General features: G+C 46.8%; 1 protein-coding gene across 7 annotated transcripts in view; it reads left to right on the top strand.

The window, feature by feature from the left end:
* The window catches only part of lpar1 (lysophosphatidic acid receptor 1), a 148,500-nt gene that overhangs the window by 30,456 nt on the left and 99,136 nt on the right, over positions 1–18,908 (top strand). For 3 of the 7 annotated variants that reach the window (XM_085992874.1, XM_085992863.1, XM_085992883.1), the window contains exon 2: positions 10,321–10,443. The exons of 3 other annotated variants lie outside the window; for them this stretch is intronic. The gene's annotated coding sequence lies outside the window, so the exon portion shown is untranslated. Of the gene's footprint in view, positions 1–8,295; positions 8,400–10,320; positions 10,444–18,908 lie in introns of those variants that run through there. One more of the 7 variants, XM_085992892.1, reaches the window with a different exon arrangement.

The following is an 18,908-nucleotide window of genomic DNA, read 5'->3' as shown; positions in this document are numbered from 1 at the left end:
GGGAGTTTTTGGTGTGGAATGTTGATTGTTTACATGACCTACTAAATGCAAAGCTTAATTATTAATCAAACAGGGCAGCCGCCTTTTAAATCAAGAGAACAGGTACTTCAGTACTGGAAGTTCTGAAGGTGACTAACTTACTGCAGTACAAAAAATGTGATTAGGTTTTTATCCCCCAAGTGAAGAGAAATAATTAACTAAGGTTCAATGGAAGTATTTCAGTTGAAAATTGGCTTTTTTGGTGAATGTTTTTTGTAGTGATGGAAAAAGAATTATTAGCATTGTATGATAAGAAAGACTTGCATTTATATAGCACCATTCGCGACCTCAGGACATTCCAAAGCTCTTTACAGCCAATGAATTACTTTTGAAATATAGTCACTGTTGTAATGTAGGAAACGTGGCAGCCAATTTGCACACAGCAAGCTCCCACAAACAGCAATGTGATAATGACCAGATAAACTGTTTCAGTGATGTTGATTTGAGGGATAAATATTGGCCCAGGACTACGGGGAAAGGGCGGGGGAGTGGGATTGCTGAAGTGCTCTTGCAGAGAGCCGGCACGGGCTGGACAGGCCGAATGGCCTCCTTCTGTGCTGTAACCATTCTATGATTCTACATGATAATATGCCACTGTGAAAGGATAACCGTGAGATGGCAGACATACTTGGAAATGTGGGTTAGAAAGACAGCGAGCAGAAGAACCATTGGGGCATCAGCATTTCTGTATCTCCCCACTCTTGGTAGTGAAATCAAACATTGTTTACAATGATTAAATGAACACTAAAAATGCTATGTATTTCTGTTGCTGGTATTGAGATGAGATCAGCAAGTTTAACTTGCATTACTAGTTAACGCATCAAATTGTATCACCTATGCTGTGATGAGCTGGATTGTAGTATACAGCAACATTTATACAGTACCATAAATGTTGCAGTGTGTTCCAAGGCATTTCACTCCTGGACTTCAGGCAGCAGCAGCAGTAGGGAAGTGATGAACAACAAAGTTGAACAAGTAGGTTTAAAGGAGGCTTTTGAGCTGGGGGGAGTTATAGCAAAACAAAGGAATTTAGGGAGGGAGTTTGTGGGTGGATATGATGATGGCTGAAGGGTTTGCCCAATGAAGGAGTTGACAATGAGCAGTTGATTGGAGTGGAGGCTGCAAGCAGGGAGGTAGGGCGGGAGGAGATTACAGAGATAGGAAGGGCAATTTGGAGAGATTTGACGAGATGGATAGTAAAAGAATGTGCTAAACTGTGTTACAGGGAGCCAATGCAGGTCGAGCAGGATCCGGGCAACAGCTGAGTGGGATTTTATTTGGGATAGGATTTCAAGGTTGTGTACCATCTGGCTGAGCTTGTACAGGCATTCAGAAAAGTGGATACGTCAAAAAAAGAAAGACTTGCATTTATACAGCACCTTTCATGACCTCAGGGCATCCCAAAGTGCTTTACAGCCAACAAAGTATTTTTCATTGTGTAGAGCTGTTTGTCTCACTTCGATTAAAATTTCCTTTTAACTATCTCCTCCATTGGAAACAGCTATATTCTTGCTTGACATTCTGAAATATCTGTTGTAATGTGGCAGCCAATTTGTGCACAGCAAGGTCCCACAAACAACAATGTGATAATGACCAGATAATGTTTTTGTGATGTTGATTGAGGGATAAATATTGGCCAGGACACCAGGGATAACTCCCCTTCTCAATAGTGTCCACTTGAGAGAGCAGATGGGGCCTTAGTTCAACGTCTCATCTGAAAGACAGCATCTGTGACAGTGCAGCATTCCCTCAGTGTCATCCTAGATTTTTGTCTCTGGAGTGGGACTTGAGCCCATAACCTTCTGACTCGGATGCCAGAGTGCTACCCACTGAGCCACAGCTGACACTAAGAGTTGGAGCATGGAATGTCAGGTGGAAGCTGAAGAGGATGACTTTGGTTTTGCCATTATTGAGCTGCAAGGAATTCAGGACCATCTACATCTGGCTGTTGAATAGGATTATATCTTAAAGAATGATTGTCATTAGGCTACTCAACTAATAGTGTTGATGGATGCACAATTTCCAGGATCACCGGATAGCAAGTGGGAGCAGGAATCTTACTTTATTTATTTTTAATTGCGCTGTCAAGCAATAAAAAAAACTCTTAATTAAAATGATTTTTCTGATAATCTTTTAATCGCATAGCTAACTGATACAATTACTGAATCCATCTCTTTCAAGTTTGTTTTAATACTGTTGCTATTATTATCATTCCAAGAACAACCCAGCATTAAAATCCTATCTTCCCATTTCTGGATTCATACAAATCTCCTTTACTTGCAGCGTAGCTAAGTGTATTGTACTTGTACGGTGGGTGCCCCATGAGTCAGAGCCACTTGATTACATGGCCGTGATTGGGCTGAAGATCACCATATGGACAGAAGAGCTCTGGTCTGCAGCGTTCTGGGTGTGACCTCAGAGTAGAATAGGAGGGTTAAACCCCGTGCTGGTTTTTGCCAGCAAACACTGACAAGTGTACACCAATAAAAACTTGCATTTATACAGCGCCTTTAATGTAGTAAAACGTTCCAAGGCACGTCACAGAAGTGTGATCAGACAAAATTTGACACCGAGCCACATAAGGAGATATTAGGACAGGTGACCAAAAGCTTGGTCAAAGAGGTAGGTTTTAAGGAGCGTCTTCAAGGAGGAGAGAGAGGTTTCAGGGAGGGAATTCCAGAGCTTAGGGCCTTGGCAGCTGAAGGCACGGCCGCCAATGGTGGAGCGATGAAAATTGGGGCTGCGCAAGAGGTCAGAATTGGAGGAGGCAGAGATCTCGGTGGTTTGTGGGGCTTGTAAAGTCCGCACCTCAATAATACACGGACTTCGGGAGAACAGTTTAACAGGTACTTTACTGAACAAGAGGCAGCTTGAAACTGAAACTACAGAAGCCTGCTAGGGCCTTTTATACAGGGGTGGTCCAGTAAAGGTACATACACAACAATTCCTCCCCTTTTAGATAAACAGTACATAACATTCATTTAACAACTAAATAATAACTAATTACAATTACAATTTTCTCAGTAATATATACATCAACTGAAATAGTCATTTATAAGTTCAGTCTTTGAGGAGGCTTCCTGATCCGGACTGGATAGCGCCTTTCTCGAGTATCCTGTTCTGGCGGTGGAGTCAATTCTGGCTCATTGTCATTGGTTGGTTCGTCAGCTTCCAATACCCCTGCTTCTGAGGTAGACGCAATCTGTACTTCGGGCTCATTACCAGGTGCACATGCTTGTGGTACAGGTTTGGCTTGTTCCTGTGACTCTAGAATCTGGTCAGCATGGCGTCTCACGATGCTCTCTCCAACGTCCACTGTGTACATTAGCGGTCCCTGCTGTGTGCATATCGTGCCTGGCTGCCATTTTTCTGTTCGGTAGTTGCGGGCCAAGACTGGTTGCCCTATCTTGAAGCTCCTGGTTGGCTTCTCATTTATGTGCTGGAACTGCTTATCCTCAACATCTCATCTTATGTTTGGTTTGAGCAAATCCAAGCGACATCTTAGTCTCCGGTTGAAAAAAAAATGGCTGGAGTTTGGTTGCTTACTGCATGTGTCGCATTCCGGTAAGCAAACAGGAAGTTATCCACCTTGTGTTGCAGTGGTATGTCGTCATTATACATTGCCTTTATGGCCTTTTTAAAGGTCTGAACAAACCTCTCAGCCAATCCATTTGTGGCTGGATGATATGGGGCAGATGTGTAATGTTTCACCCCATTATTCTTCAGGAACCTCCGGAAATCCTCAGACACAAACTGTGGGCCATTGTCGGAACAGATCTGTTCTGGCAACCCATTCCTGGTGAAGATGGTCCTTAGGACTGCAATAGTTTTCTCCGTGGTGGTGGAGGACATTTTAATGACCCCTGGCCATTTCGAATGGGCGTCCACAGCGATTAGAAACATTGAGTCCATAAATGGACCAGCGAAATCAATGTGTACCCGTTGCCATGGAGATGAGGGCCACTCCCATGGATGTAGCGGGGCCTGTGGTGGAGCGTTTTGGACCTTCTGGCATCCTGTGCATCTCTTGGTCATATCCTCGGTTTCTTTATCGATTCCCGGCCACCACACAAACGCCCTGGCTAGGCTCTTCATTTTTACCCCTCCCAGATGACCCTCATGAAGCTCATTGAGTACTCTATCTCTCAACTTGGGTGGAATTACCACTCGGGATTCACACATCAAGGTTCCCCGGCACACTGACAGCTGTTCCCTCCTTGGCGAGAATGCTGGCAACAGTGAGTCGCCATATGCTGGCCATCCCTTCACCGTCAAATCATAGACCCGAGAGAGTGTTGGGTCATTTCGGGTTTCCTTCTCAATACTTGCGTTTGTAACAGGCAAACATTCGACTATGGTCGCATGGAATATCTCCACCGGGTCCACTGCAGGTGCTTCTTCCGCCGTAGGCAACGGTAGGCGCGACAGCCCATCAGCGTTTCCATGTTGTTTCGTACCTTTGTACTCTATGTCATACTGATGTGCCCCTAGAAAAAGTGACCATCTTTGCAGCCGTTGCGCCGTCATCACCGGAACGCCCTTCTTTGGGTTAAAAATTGAGACCAGGGGTTGATGATCAGTCAGTAGGGTGAATTTCTGCCCGTGCAGATAGTGATTGAACTTCTTCACCCCCCACACCAGGCTGAGGGTCTCCCTGTCAATCTGGGCGTAGTTACGCTCGGCTGAGGTTAGCAAGCGCGATGCAAAGGCTATTGGCCTCTCTGAACCGTCACGGAATTTGTGTGACAGCACCGCTCCAATGCCGTAAGGTGACGCATCACATGCCAACCGAATCGGTAGTGTTGGGTTGTAGTGGGCCAATACTTCTTTTGAAGTGATTTGGCATTTACATTCCTGAAAGGCACGCTTACACTCCTCACTCCATTTCCATGTTACACCAGTTTGAAGGAGGGCGTTCAGTGGGTGCAGAATTGTAGATAAATTCGGCAAGAACTTATGGTAGTAGTTCACCAACCCGAGGAACGACCTCAGTTGCGACACATTTTCTGGTGCTGGAGCCTTGACTACAGCCTCAATCTTGTCCGGCGACTTATGCAACCTTTCCTCATCAATCATGTGGCCACAATACGAGATTTGCCTCCTGAAGAACTCTCATTTGGGACGGTTGGCTCATAGCCCATATTCCTGCAATCTCGTGAGCACCTGTTCCAGGTTGGCAAGGTGTTCATTGTCATTTTCGCCCGTAACCAGGATGTCGTCCAAATTACACTGGGTCCCGGGATCCCTTGCAGGACTTGTTCCATTGCCCTCTGCCACATAGCCGGGGCCGATGCTACCCCAAATACCAGTCGGTTGTACTGGTAAAGGCCTTTGTGAGTGTTTATCGTGAGGTATTTCCTAGATGCTTCTTCCACCTCCATTTGTAGATACGCTTGAGCCAGGTCAATCTTTGTAAAACGTTTCCCTCCAGATAGTGAGGCGAAAATACCTTCTATCTGCGGAAGCGGATGCTGTACTGTGTGCAGGACTGGGTTCACAGTCACCTTGAAGTCCCCACAGATGCGAACTTTCCTTGGCTCCCCAGGCGTGCTGCTCAATGCTTTCTTCATTACAGGAACAATGGGTGTGGCCCACTTGCTCCAGTCCACCTTAGACAGCACCCCCGAACGCTCCAGACTCTTCAGTTCAGCTTCCACAGCTGGGCGTATCGCGTATGGCACCGGTCTGGCCTTGAAAAATTTTGGGGTTGCGTTATCCTCAATCTTTATGGTTGCCTTTACTCCTTTTAGAGTCCCAAGTCCTTGTTGGAACACCTCTTCCGCGTCAGATAGAATTTGTGACAGACATCCAGGTGCGACGTCATCATCTTTTTTGTCAGTCACAGTTAGTGCCAGAATGGAATGCCAATCCAATTGTAGTCTTCGGATCCATTCACGTCCCAATAATGGTGGTCCTCCATCTCGTAGTATATACATGTATAGTTTCTGTGTTTTCTTTCCGTTATATTCAACTGGCACCCTTATTTTTCCTCTGGGGTAGACCTTTTGCCCCTTGTATGTCTTCAATACAATGGACGTGTCCTTTAAGGGTATGTGTGAGAATAGCCGCTCATAGTCTCGTCGATTCATGACAGTTAGGGCTGATCCTGTGTCCAATTCCATCTTCACTGGGGACCCTGCTATCATGAGGGTGACCCAAATGGTTCGGTGATCTTCTTTTGCGATCACGCTGTGTAACTTTAAACAACTTAGTCTCCTGCTCCCGGAGCCCTTATCACTCTCCTGATCTTCTGAACTACTATCTGTCAGTTTCTTTACTTTCCTGTACTGTTCCTTAGTAGTTCTTGTCGTGTTGGTCTTCTTTCCCGACCTGCAGACTCTTGCTATGTGTCCCATTTTCCCACATTGCCTGCATATTTTGTCTTTAAACCAGCAGTCCTTCTGCTCGTGGGTTGTTCTGCCGCAGCGATAGCACTTTTCGGCTCCATACGCCATTTCGTTAGCGCTGTATTCTTGTGGTTTCTGTTGCATTTCCGCAGCTCCCCGTGCTGCTGCTTCGTAGGATACTGCCACGCTGAAAGCCTGTTATAGCGTCGGGTCCTTTTTTGAAAGTAGTCGTTTCTGGGTTCCTTCACTCTGGAGCCCGCAGACAAACTTATCCCGTAAGGTGTCTGCCAGTCCTGCTCCAAACTGGCAGTGCTTCGATAACTTGCGTAGTTCTGTAAGATAGTCAGCATTGCTCTCATCTTTGTGCTGGTTTCTTTTATGGAACTTGAATCTTTCTGCTATCAGCAGTGGTGTAGAGCTTAGATGTTCCTGTATGATATGAACAATCTCCTCAAAATTTTTCTCCATTGGTTTAGCTGGGGTAATTAAATTCCGCAATAGGCCGTACGTACTCGCACCCATCAGATTTAATAATACCGACGCCCTCTTTCCATCAGCCACCTCATTTGCCTTGCAGTACACTTCAATTCTTTCCACATACGTGGTCCAGTCTTCTACCTCATTGTCGAAAGCAGTAATACTGCCACTTTTCGGCATCTTGGGCGATTTAAAATGGCGCCTCCCGCGCTTTTGCTTCTTCTCCAATGGAATAAAATGGTGCCTCCCGCGCTTTTGCTTCTTCCCCAACAGGATAAAATGGCGCCTCCCGTGCTTTTGCTTCTTCCCCTTACTGCCACGCTGCTCCTAGCGTTCTACGGGGTAATGGCGGCGACCCGCAGCTTCGGCAAGTCTCGCTTTCCTTTCCCCCCCCCCCCCGTTTAGTTTCTCTCCGTTGTCCTGTTCTCGAGCACCGACCGCGCCCTGTGCGCTCCACCCTCTCTTGTTTTCTTTTCCCGGCGACGCTGCGCGGCCCGATTTGTAGAGCCGCTCAATCGAGCTTGAGCCCGCCGCAGTCCGGAAGGGTCAGCGCGCTACCTGCTACCAGCACGATTCGCTGGAACCACAGTCTCTCCCGCAATTCTCCAAACACCGATGGATTCTTTGGGCGGTTGCCCTCGGTCGACGCCCGTTGCTCAGACTACGACCTTCCAGGACCTTCCTTTCAGGCGAGATCCCCGTGAGATGATGCCACACTGCAGGTGAGTTCGAACTTACTCGTCGCCACTGTAAAGTCCGCGCCTCAATAATACATGGACTTCGAGAGAACAGTTTAACAGGTACTTTACTGAACAAGAGGCAGCTTGAAACTGAAACTACAGAAACCTGCTAGGGCCTTTTATACAGGGGTGGTCACTGCCGGTACTGCAGTCCAAGACCAGTTATTCCCTTAAAGGTACATACACAACAGGGCTGAAGTAGGTTAGTGATGGGGTGGGGGCGAGGCCATGGAGGGATTTGAACACAAGAATGAGAATTTTAAAATCAAGGCATTACCGGACCAGGAGTCAATGTAGGTCAGCGAGCATAGGGTGAAGAATGCTAACAGTGTGTGTTATTGATACCTTCTGCTGATCGCACAATGGAGCCTGGGAATTCACCACTTCAGGTATTATGGGTATTAGTTCACAGCACCACAACAAGTTAAAATTTAATTTCACAAAGTCCTTGAAAACTACCCTGTGAAAATATTATTGTGCAAATGCTTGTTGCATTTGTATAGCCTGAGTTTTTAAAAAGTCTTCATTGTCAGGTGGCATCCTGCCACATCAGCTGGCATGGTGTACCATAGAATCATAGAATGGTTACAGCACAGAAGAAGGCCATTTGGCCCATCGAACCTGTGCCGGCTCTCTGCAAGAGCACTTCAGCTAGTCCCACTCCCCCGCCCTTTCTCCGTAGCCCTGCAAATTTTTTTCTTTCAGGTACTTATCAAACTCCCTTTTGAAAGCCACGATTGAATCTGCCTCCACCACCCTCTCAAGCAGTGCATTCCAGATCCTAACCACTCGCTGCGTAAGAAAGATTTTCCTCATGTCACCTTTGGTTCTTCTGCCAATCACCTTAAATCTGTGTCCTCTGGCTCTCGACCCTTCTGCCAATGGGAAGTTTCTCTCTGCTCTGCTCTGTCTAGACCCCTCATGTTTTTGAATACCTCTATCAAGCCTCCTCTCAGCCTTCTCTGCTCTAAGGCGAACAACCCCAGCTTCTCCAGTCTATCCACGTACAGTTCCGACCTTTGATTTCTCCACCCCCCACCCCACCCCAAACTACTGAGTTCCCAATCTGAATTACGAAGTTAGGAAAGTGTTAAGTCAAGGCCAAGTGTCTCTCCACAGAGAGTAATGGAAAATGTTACAGAACGTCACCAATAGTCTATTCTCGCACAAACCGTGCCTAGCTCAAAAAGGAAAGAAAGAAAGGACTTGCATTTATATAGCACCTTTCACGATCTCAGGATGTCCCAAAGCGCTTTACAGCCAATGAAATACTTTTGAAGTGTAGTCACTGTCGTAATATGGGAAACGTGGCAGCCAATTTGGGCGCAGCAAGATCCCACAAAACACAATGAGCTGAATGAGCAGATAATCTGTTTTTAGTGAATGCTGGGCGAGGGATAAATGTTGGGCAGGACACTGGGGCAAACGCCCCTGCTCCTCTTCGAATAGTGCCGCGGGATCTTTTACATCCACCTGAGAGGGCAGTTGTCTCATCTGATATATCACATATTTGGACAAGAAATAAGTTGTGTTCACTAAATTCTTTGAATACAGCAAATTGTTGTTTACAGTCTAACCCTGGGATCCAATATTGCAAAAGCGTTTCAAAATAATGATGGTTTACTTATTTTGTCATTTTCATCTATATTTTAGATGATATCATAGAGAGAGGACCAAAAAAATATACAAAAACTGAGTAGTTGCAGAAATTTTCTTCAGTTAAATATTGGGAAGACCGAAGCCATTGTTTCCAGTCCCCACCACAAACTCCGTTCCCTAGCCACTGACTCCATCCCGCTCCCTAACATCTGTCTGGGGCTGAACCACACTGTTCGCAACCTGGGTGTCATATTTGACCCTGAAATGAGCTTCCGACTACATATCTGCAGCATAACAAAGACCACCTACTTCCACCTCCGTAACGTTGCCCATCTCCGCTACTGCTTCAGCTCACCGCTGCTGAAACCCTCATCCATGCCTTTGTTACCTCTAGATTTGACTATTCCAACGCACTCCTGGCTGGCCTCCCACGTTCTATGCTACATAAACTTGAGGTCATCCAAAACTTGGCTGCCCGAATCCTAACTTACTCCAAGTCCCGTTCACCCATCACCTCTCTGCTCGCTGACCTACATTGGCTCCGAGTTAAGCAACGCCTCGATTTCAAAATTCTCAAGCTTGTTTTCAAATCCATCCATGGCCTCGCCCTCTCTCTATCTCTGTAATCTCCTTCAGCCCCACAACCCACCGAGATATCTGCGCTCCTCCAATTCTGGCTTCTTGAGCATCCCTGATTATAATCGTTACACCATTGGCGGCCATGCCTTCAGCTGTCTGGGCCCTAAGCTCTGGAATTCCCTCCCTAAACCTCTCCGCCTCTCTACCTCTCTTTCCTCCTTTAAGACGCTCCTTAAAACCTACCTCTTTGAACAAGCTTTTGTTTACTTGCCCTAATTTCTCCTTATATGGCTCGGTGTCATTTTCTGTCTTGTAATACTCCTGTGAAGTGCCTTGGGATGTTTTACTACGTTAAAAGGTTCTATATAAATAAAAGTTGTTGTCGAGTACTAGGAGTTCTAACCCATTAACTGTGTTGGAGAGAGGTTACTTAAATATACAGTTTGTGATAACTTTGTATCAGGCTGCCTTACCCTGTTAGATTGGTGGCTTATGCATATTGTGTTGCTTTAAGCTAGTTACCTTTTTAATCTTTTCAGGCCCAGGTGGAAAGAAACTTCTACTGTGTTCCTTTCATGGGCATTGGATGAAGTTCACCTAACAGAGACTCCACACCACTTCCATCAAAAAAATCTGTAGAGTGGTGACTGCCAGACCATCAGGTAAGTATTATAAAAAAAACAACGATTTGTATTTATATAGCACCTTTAACATAGTAAAACGTCCCAAGACGCCTCACAGGAGCGTTATCAGACAAAATTTGACACCGAGCCACACAAGGAGATATTAGGACAGGTGACCAAAAGCTTGGTCAAAGAGGTAGGTTTTAAGGAGCATCTTAAAGGAGGAGAGAGGTAGAGAGGTTTAGGGAGGGAATTCCAGAGCTTAGGGCCCAGGCAGTTGAAGGCACGGCTGCCTGTGGTGGAGTGATGAAAATAATAGTGTTTCTATTCCAAAAATAAAACAAAAAAGGTGACTCAACTGTGGCTAACAAGGGAAATTGGGGATAGCATAAGATCCAAGGAGAGGACATATAAATTGGCCAGAAAAAGCAGCAAACCTGAGGATTGGGAGCAGTTTAGGATTCAGCAAAGGAGGACAAAGGGATTAATTAAGAGGGGGGAAATAGAGTATGAGAGTAAGCTTGCAGGGAACATAAAAACTGACTGTAAAAGCTTCTATAGATATGTGAAGAGAAAAAGATTGGTGAAGTCAAGCGAAGGTCCCTTACAATCAGAATCAGGGGAATTTATAACGGGGAACAAAGAAATGGAAGACCAATTAAATACATACTTTGGTTCTGTCTTCACAAAGGGGGACACAAATAACCTCCCAGAGATGTTGGGAACATAGGGTCTAATGAGAGGGAGGAACTGAATGAAATCAGTATTTGTAGGGAAATGGCATTAGGGAAATTGATGGGATTGAAGGCCGATAAATCTCCAGGGCCTGATAATCTACATCCTAGGGTACTTAAGGAAGTAGCCCTAGAAATAGTAGAAGCATTGCTGGTCATCTTCCAAAATTCTATAGACTCGAACAGTTCCCATGGATTGGAGGGTAGCTAATGTTACCCCACTATTCAAAAAAGGTGGTAGAGAGAAAACAGGGAATTATAGACCGGTAAGCCTGACATCAGTAGTGGGGAAAATGCTAGAGTCCATTATAAATGATGTAATAGCAGAGCACTTGGGAAACAGTGACAGGATCGGACAAAGTCAACATGGATTTACAAAAGGTAAATCATGCTTGACTAATCTACTGGAATATTTTGAGGATGTAACTGGTAGAATAGGTAAGGGAGAACCAGTGGATGTGGTGTATTTGGACTTTCAGAAGGCTTTTGATAAGGTCCCGCATAAGAGATTAGCATGTAAAGTTAAAGCACAAGGGATTGGGGGCAAGGTACTGACTTGGATAGAGAACTGGTTGGCAGACAGGAAGCAAAGAGTTGGAATAAATGGGTCTTTTTCCTGAGTGGCAGGCAGTGACTAGTGGGGTACCGCAGGGATCGGTCCTAGTACCCCAGCTATTCACAATATATATTAATGATCTAGACGAGGGAAATAGATGTAATATCTCCAAGTTTGCAGATGACAGAAAGCTAGGTGGGCGTGTGTGCTGTGAGGAGGATGCCGAGAAACTCCAGTATGATTTGGACAGGTTGGGTGATTGGGCAGATGCATGGCAGATGCAGTATAATGTGGATAAATGTGGAGGAAGGCAAACTATTATCTGAACGGCAATAGATTGGGAGAAGGGGAAGTGCAACGAGACCTGGGTGTCCTTGTGCACCAGTCGCAGAAGGTAAGCATGCAGGTGCAGCAGGCGGTTAAGAAATGGTATGTTGGCCTTCGTAGTGAGAGGATTCGAGTACAGGAACAAGGATATCTTGCTGCAGTTGTACAGGGCCTTGGTGAGACCACACCTTGAGTATTGTGTGCAGTTTTGGTCGCCTTATCTGAGGAAGGATGTCCTTGCCATGGAGGGAGTGCAGCGAAGATTCACCAGACTGATACTTCGGATGGCAGGAATGACGTATGAGGAGAGATTGGGTCGATTGGGCTTATACTCGCTGGAGTTTAGAAGAATGAGAGGGGATCTCATTGAAACTTATAACATTCTAACAGGACTGGACAGACTAGATGCAGGAAGGATGTTCCTGATGGCGGGGGAGTCCAGAACCAGGGGTCACAGTCTAAAGATAAGGGGTAAGCCATTTAGGGCAGAGATGAGGAGGAATTTCTTCACCCAGAGAGTGGTGAACCTGTGGAATTCTCTACCACAGAAGGCAGTTGAGGCCAATTCATTAAATATATTCAAGAAGGAGTTTGATATATTTCATAAGGCTAAAGGGATCAAGGGATATGGGGAGAAGTCAGGGACAGGGTACTGAGTTTGGTTGATTAGCCATGATCTCATTGAATGGCGGAGCAGGCTCGAGGGGCTGAATGGCCTACTCCTGCTCCTATCTTCTATGTTTCTATGTTTCTTTGTATTCTCTCACTGTAGGGAGAGAGGAGTAGCACTGAATCCCGGCACAAGTAACAATTGAGGAATGTAGTGAAAGAAGGGTGGGCAGGATAGAGGCAATACAACTATGACGTTACAAATTTGGATGGTGGGGTATTGCAGTCTAAATAACGTTTTGAGAGATATATATATATATATAGTGCTTTTAATGTAGTAAAACGTCCCCAGGCGCTTCACGAGTGTTATTGAACAAAATTTGACACCGAGTCACATAAGGAGATATTAGGACAGATCTTGTTCATAGAGATAGGTTTTAAGGAGTGTCTTAAAGGAGGAGACAGAGATAGAGAGGTGGGGTGGTTCAAGGGAGGGAATTCCAGGGCTTAGGGCCTAGACAGCTGAAGGCACGGCCACCAATGGTGGAGCGTTTAAATCAGGGATGTGCAAGATGCCAGATTTGGAGGAGCGCAGATATCTCGAGGCTTTGTAGGGCTGGAGGTGGTTTACAGTAATAGGGAGGGGCGAGGCCATGGAGGGATTTGAAAACAAGGATCAGAATTTTAAAATCGAAGTGTTGGCCGACTGGGAGCCAATGTAGGTCAGCCAGCCAGGTGATGGGTGAACAGGACATGGAGCGCGTTAGGACACAGGCAGCAGAGTTTTGGATGAGCTCAAGTTTATGTAGGGTGGAAGATGGGATGCCGGCCAGGGGAGCGGTCTGTAACAATTAGACCCTTGCCATGGTCTGTACTATATCCTGCATGTAAATCAGTCGTATGAATTCATGTCTGTGGGAGCTGGCCTTGTATCTACTTGTACAATAGTGTAATCTCTGGGTGTAACAATAATATACCCCCTTGTGACTTCAACCAGATATTTGTGTCTTTTGCACCTGCACCTCTTTCTGAAGGTGAACCGATCAAACACTTGGTGATGAGACAAGACATGATACAAATTGATGCACTGCTTTATTTCATAGAACAGGAGTTATGACCAGACGGAGGTAATTCAATCAGCGCATCTTAGCTTTGTGCAGCAATAACAAAATAATGAACGTGCCATGCTTCCCCATATTGGTGACGCATCTTTCTTGACTTAAAAAAAAATAACTCCCCTGAGTTCTAACCTTCGTGCAGTCTTTCCTGGGCTTGTCTGCCTTGCAGATTTTTGTTCGATAAACCTTATGTCACTGTCTCTTTCTGTTCAGTCAGAAAGTGAAGGTCTGCCAGACTTCCTACTGAGCTCCCAGCACCAGCAGCTCCCCAATACAATGGTGTGAGGTGTTTCTTATTACTGAGACAAGTTAATGAATTGCTTAATATTCACAGTTCATGAGGAAATAACATCAAAGCTTGCACATTTGTATCTGAACTACCTATTATCTTGGGCTCTCTTTTTTCTTCATTTGCACAAATACACTATGCTTTAAGATCAAACATTTAAATTAACTCTCTTTCCAAATCCTTTCTGTGTGGGGGTAAATGGTCAAAAGATCCAGAAACGTACCACCTCTGTACTAATTAAATTGATGATAGCGTTGAAACATTACTGGGAGGGGCGTACAGTCCCGCTACGTTAATCTTATTCAGAGCTTCTTGGAAAGAGGAGGGAACGCTGCAAGACCTTTTCAACTTCAAGATCTTAAATAGCATAAACGTGTGCTCTGTTTCAAATACATAGGTACCACTCTTTCTTATTTCCAGACCACATTACACATGGTTATAATCTGATGAGAATTGATGAGGGTGGATTATTTTTGGATTTTAGTGGTTGAACCCATTAATTTCGTGTACATCAAAGGGACCACAGACTTCCTCAGTTTGTTGTTGTAGTTCTGTTTGAATGGGGGATTGACACTTCGTGTAGTAGTGAGCCCTTTGAACATTCTTTATAGCATTCTAAATATGTAGTATTTTTTGTTTTCCAACATGGCCACAAAAACTATTCTGTAAATTTCCAGCACTCACGATAGCATTAAGAAGAACTAGAATGGCTTCTCTTCCCACTCCCGCACCGTTACTTCTGGTGTCCCCCAGAATCTACCCTTCGTCCCCTCCTATTTCTCATCTACATACTGCCCCATGGCGACATAATCCGAAAACACAGCATCAGTTTCCAATTGTATGCTGACGATACCCAGCTCTACCTCACCACCACTTCTCTCGACCCCGCCACTGTCTCTCAATTGTCAGACTATCCAGTATTGGATGAGCAGAAATTTCCTCCAACTAAATATTGGGAAGACCGAAGCCATTGTCTTCGGTCCGTGCCGCAAACTCCATTCCCTAGCCACTGACTCCATCCCTCTCCCTGGCATCTGTCTGAGACTGAACCAGACCGCAACCTCGGTGTCATTTTTGACCCTGAAATGAGCTTCCAACCACCTCCGCGCCATCACTAAGACTGCCTATTTCCACCTCTGGAACTCCACCCCTGCCTCAGCTCATCTGCTGCGAAACCCTCATCCATGCCTTTGTTACCTCTAGACTTGACTATTCCAACGCACTCCAGGCTGACCTCCCACGTACTACTATCTGTAAACTTGAGGTCATCCAAAACTTGGCTGCCCGTGTCCTAACTCGCACCAAGTCCCGTTCACCCATCGCCCCGGTTAAGCAACGCCTCGACTTTAAAATTCTCATTCTTGTTTTCAAATCCATGGCCTCACCCCTCTATCTCTCTAATGTCCTCCAGCCCCACAACCCTTCAAGATATCCACACTCCTCTAATTCTGGCCTCTTGAGCATCCCTGATTTCAATTGCTCCACCATTGGTGGCCGTGCCTTCTGTTGCCAAGGCTCTAAGCTCTGAAATTCCCTCCCTAAACCTCTCTGCCTCGCTACCTCTCTTTCCTCCTTTTAAGATGCTCCTTAAAACCTACCTCTTTGACCAAGCTTTTGGTCATCTGCCCTAATTTATCCTTATGTGGCTCGGTGTCAAATTTTGTTTGATTATGCTTCTGTGAAGCTCCTTGGGATGTTTTACTACGTTAAAGGCGCTGTATAAATACAAGTTGTTGTCCTTGTTGGAGGAAGATACCCAACATTAAACTACTGATTCACAGTTATTTTAAGATATAATAGAAACCTAGACACTGTTGCGGATGAGCACTTGGCATATTTGTGCGGCATTCCTTTGTGTGCTATTTCAATATGAGCATTGACCTATTTGTGCCTTGACACCGGCTTTAAAATAGAGGATAGTCACATGATTGAGATATGTGGAGTCCATTATGTTGCTAAAAATAACTTCTAGGCTTAATTCTTATCTTGTGTTTAATTTACTCTGACGGGTTAGTTCATATTTCATAATAGCTGTCATAATCTGAACAATGGGTTTCGGATGGCTTTTTAAACATTTTAATTGAGTAAGTGTTGTAAATCTGTGATATTTGAGTTACTAACTTGACACTAATCCTTGTTGAGATTTTTGCATTCATGGAACATGTTTTACATTTCATAAGTATAACCGCACTCACTTAAATTTCTTACTAATGACTATAGATGTGTAACTGCACCAATTCCCTGGTGCAAAAGGCACTGCACATTGCCTCGTGACATAATCAATTCTCTGTTGTAACAGAGGACATGGTACAATAGTGCTTTACCTATGAAACATTCCTGTATTGTGAAGTGGAATTAGGGCTACAGTTTGCATCTGTAATGGTGACTGCAGTATATATTTATAACTCCATGAAGATGTTCTGTTTTACATAGAATTTACAACACAGAAACAGGCCTTTTGGCCCAACTGGTCTATGTCAGTGTTTATGCTCCACACGAGCCTCCTCCCACCCTACTTCATCTAAACTTATTAGCATACCCTTCTATTTCTTTCTCCCACATGTGCTTATCTAGCTTCCCCTTAAATGCATCTATACTATTCACCTCAACCACTCCCTGTGGTAGCGAGTTCCAAATTCTCACCACTCTCTGGGTGAAGAAGTTTGTAAACTAGATGTAAATGGATATATTCCAGAAATTCGGGTAGGGGGCTTCCGCGAGTGCAAGCCCCCGACCTGCACTTAGCTTGCGCGCCGGCAGTTGAGCTGTAGGGCCCGTGGCATTCCGATCCGGGCCTGGCCCCGCTGCCGGCGCGCAGTGCTTGCGTGTCCCAGGGGCGCAGTTAGTTCGATGCGTCCCCTGGGATCACGTGGGCCATGGGCAGCCAATCGGAGCAGGGAATGCTGCAATTCATGAGTCTTGACAGGAAGTGCTGTCAAGACTTATAAATACTATGGCCCCAAAACATCCCATAACCTTCAATAATTTTTTTTTTTAATCACATTTTTAAATCTATATATATAAATCGGTACTTCTGTCTGTCTGTCTGTCATTCTGTCTGTCTGTCATCGCGTGTGTGTCTGTCGGGTATGCGCTCGAAAGTTACAGGCGTACCTACGCGCGCGTTACCTCCAAAGAAAGCTTACGCTTCCGAGACGGTTTTAAGCGTATTTACGTTTCGGCCGGGCTAAAATCGCGCCCGCGGTATCCGAAAAAACCTTAACATTCCGCTCATTAGCATCTCATTATCCGCTCATTAGCGGACAGAGTGACCTCGAGCTCGACCAATCGTACGCCGGGTTGCTGGCGTGTGCCGCCGGGCCAATCGGTGCGTGTGTGGCCGGGCCTTATCGTTCTGAACCGAGGTGAGTCGCCGCCATCTTGATTCCAACTTTTCCTTTCTTTTTCCCCTGCTTTCTGTGTCTTTAAAAAAAACGTTGCTTTTAAAACACATATTGTTTTTAAAAAAAATGATTTAGAAAACGAATTAACTTATCTAATCTCATTAATTTTCCTACCTTCCCCGTTTTCCAGGTAGGCCTCGAAGCTCGGCTTCTCCTTCGCACCCACGGCCGAGCTAGCACGCCCGGCCCACTCGAAGGCTGGAGGGCCGAGCCTCAGCCCAGCGCCGCAAGGGTGCGCGCGCAGCAGGAGCTGAGACACGGCATCTCTCTCTGGCTCGGCCGGGGGCGGGGCTTGCTGAGCGTCAAGTGTCACCCTGGCAACCGGCCCCCCGGCCGTCTTGCACAGCCCGCAATCGGCGGTCTTCACCTCGGGGGGGCCGCGACCCTCGGGGGGGGGGGGGGCCGCGACCCTCGGGGGGGGCCCCCGCCCTCCCTTCCCCTTCTCCCCCCCCTCCCCCTTCCCTTCCTCCCCACCCCCTCTCCCCTTCCCCTCCCCCTCCCCCCTTCCCTTCCCCCCTTCCCTTCCCCCCCTCCCCCCGCCCTCCCTTCCCTCCCTTCCGCCCCCCCACCCTCCCTTTCCCACCCCCCGCCCTCCCTCCTCCCCCCCTCCCCTCTTCCCCCCCCCCCCCCAGTCGCTCTCTCTCTCTCTTCCAACAACAACATGCCCTCGAAAAAGCCTCGGCACCGCCGGGCACTTCAGCTAGTCTATATATATAAATCGGTCCTTCTGTCTGTCCTTCTGTCCTCTGTCTGTCTGTCTGCAGGTGTGCGTCTGGGGCGGCTATGCGCTCGAAAGTTACAGGGCGTACCTACGCGTGCGTTATGTCGAAGAAAGCTTACCTTTCCAAAACGGTTTTAAGCGTATTTACGTTTCGGCTGGGCTAAAATCGTGCCCGCGGTATCCGAAAAAACCTTAACATTCTGCTCATTAGCATCTCATTATCCGCTCATTAGCGACAGAGTGACCTCGAGCTCTCTCTTCCCCCTGGTCGCGCTCTCTCTTCCCCCCCGGTCGCGCTCTCTCTTCCCCCCGGTCGCGCTCTCTCTTCCCCCGGTCGCTCTCTCTCTTCCCCCCCCCCGGTCGCTCTCTCTCTTCCCCCCCGGTCGCTCTCTCTCTTCCCCCCCGGTCGCTCTCTCTCTTCCCCCCCGGTCGCTCTCTCTCTCCCCCCGGTCGCTCTCTCTCTTCCCCCCCCGTCGCTCTCTCTCTTCCCCCCCGGCGCTCTCTCTCTTCCCCCCCGGTCGCTCTCTCTCTTCCCCCCGGTCGCTCTCTCTCTTCCCCCCCGGTCGCTCTCTCTCTTCCCCCCCGGTCGCTCTCTCTCTTCCCCCCCGGTCGCTCTCTCTCTTCCCCCCCGGTCGCTCTCTCTCTTCCCCCCCGGTCGCTCTCTCTCTTCCCCCCCGGTCGCTCTCTCTCTTCCCCCCCTCGGTCGCTCTCTCTCTTCCCCCCGGTCGCTCTCTCTCTTCCCCCCC

Source organism: Somniosus microcephalus, chromosome 1 (genome assembly GCF_052327205.1).
Source record: "Somniosus microcephalus isolate GS21.2 chromosome 1, FLI_Smic_1.0, whole genome shotgun sequence".
NCBI lineage: Eukaryota > Metazoa > Chordata > Chondrichthyes > Squaliformes > Somniosidae > Somniosus > Somniosus microcephalus.
Note: the sequence above shows the minus strand (reverse complement) of the source record. Positions and strands in the feature narration are given on the sequence as shown.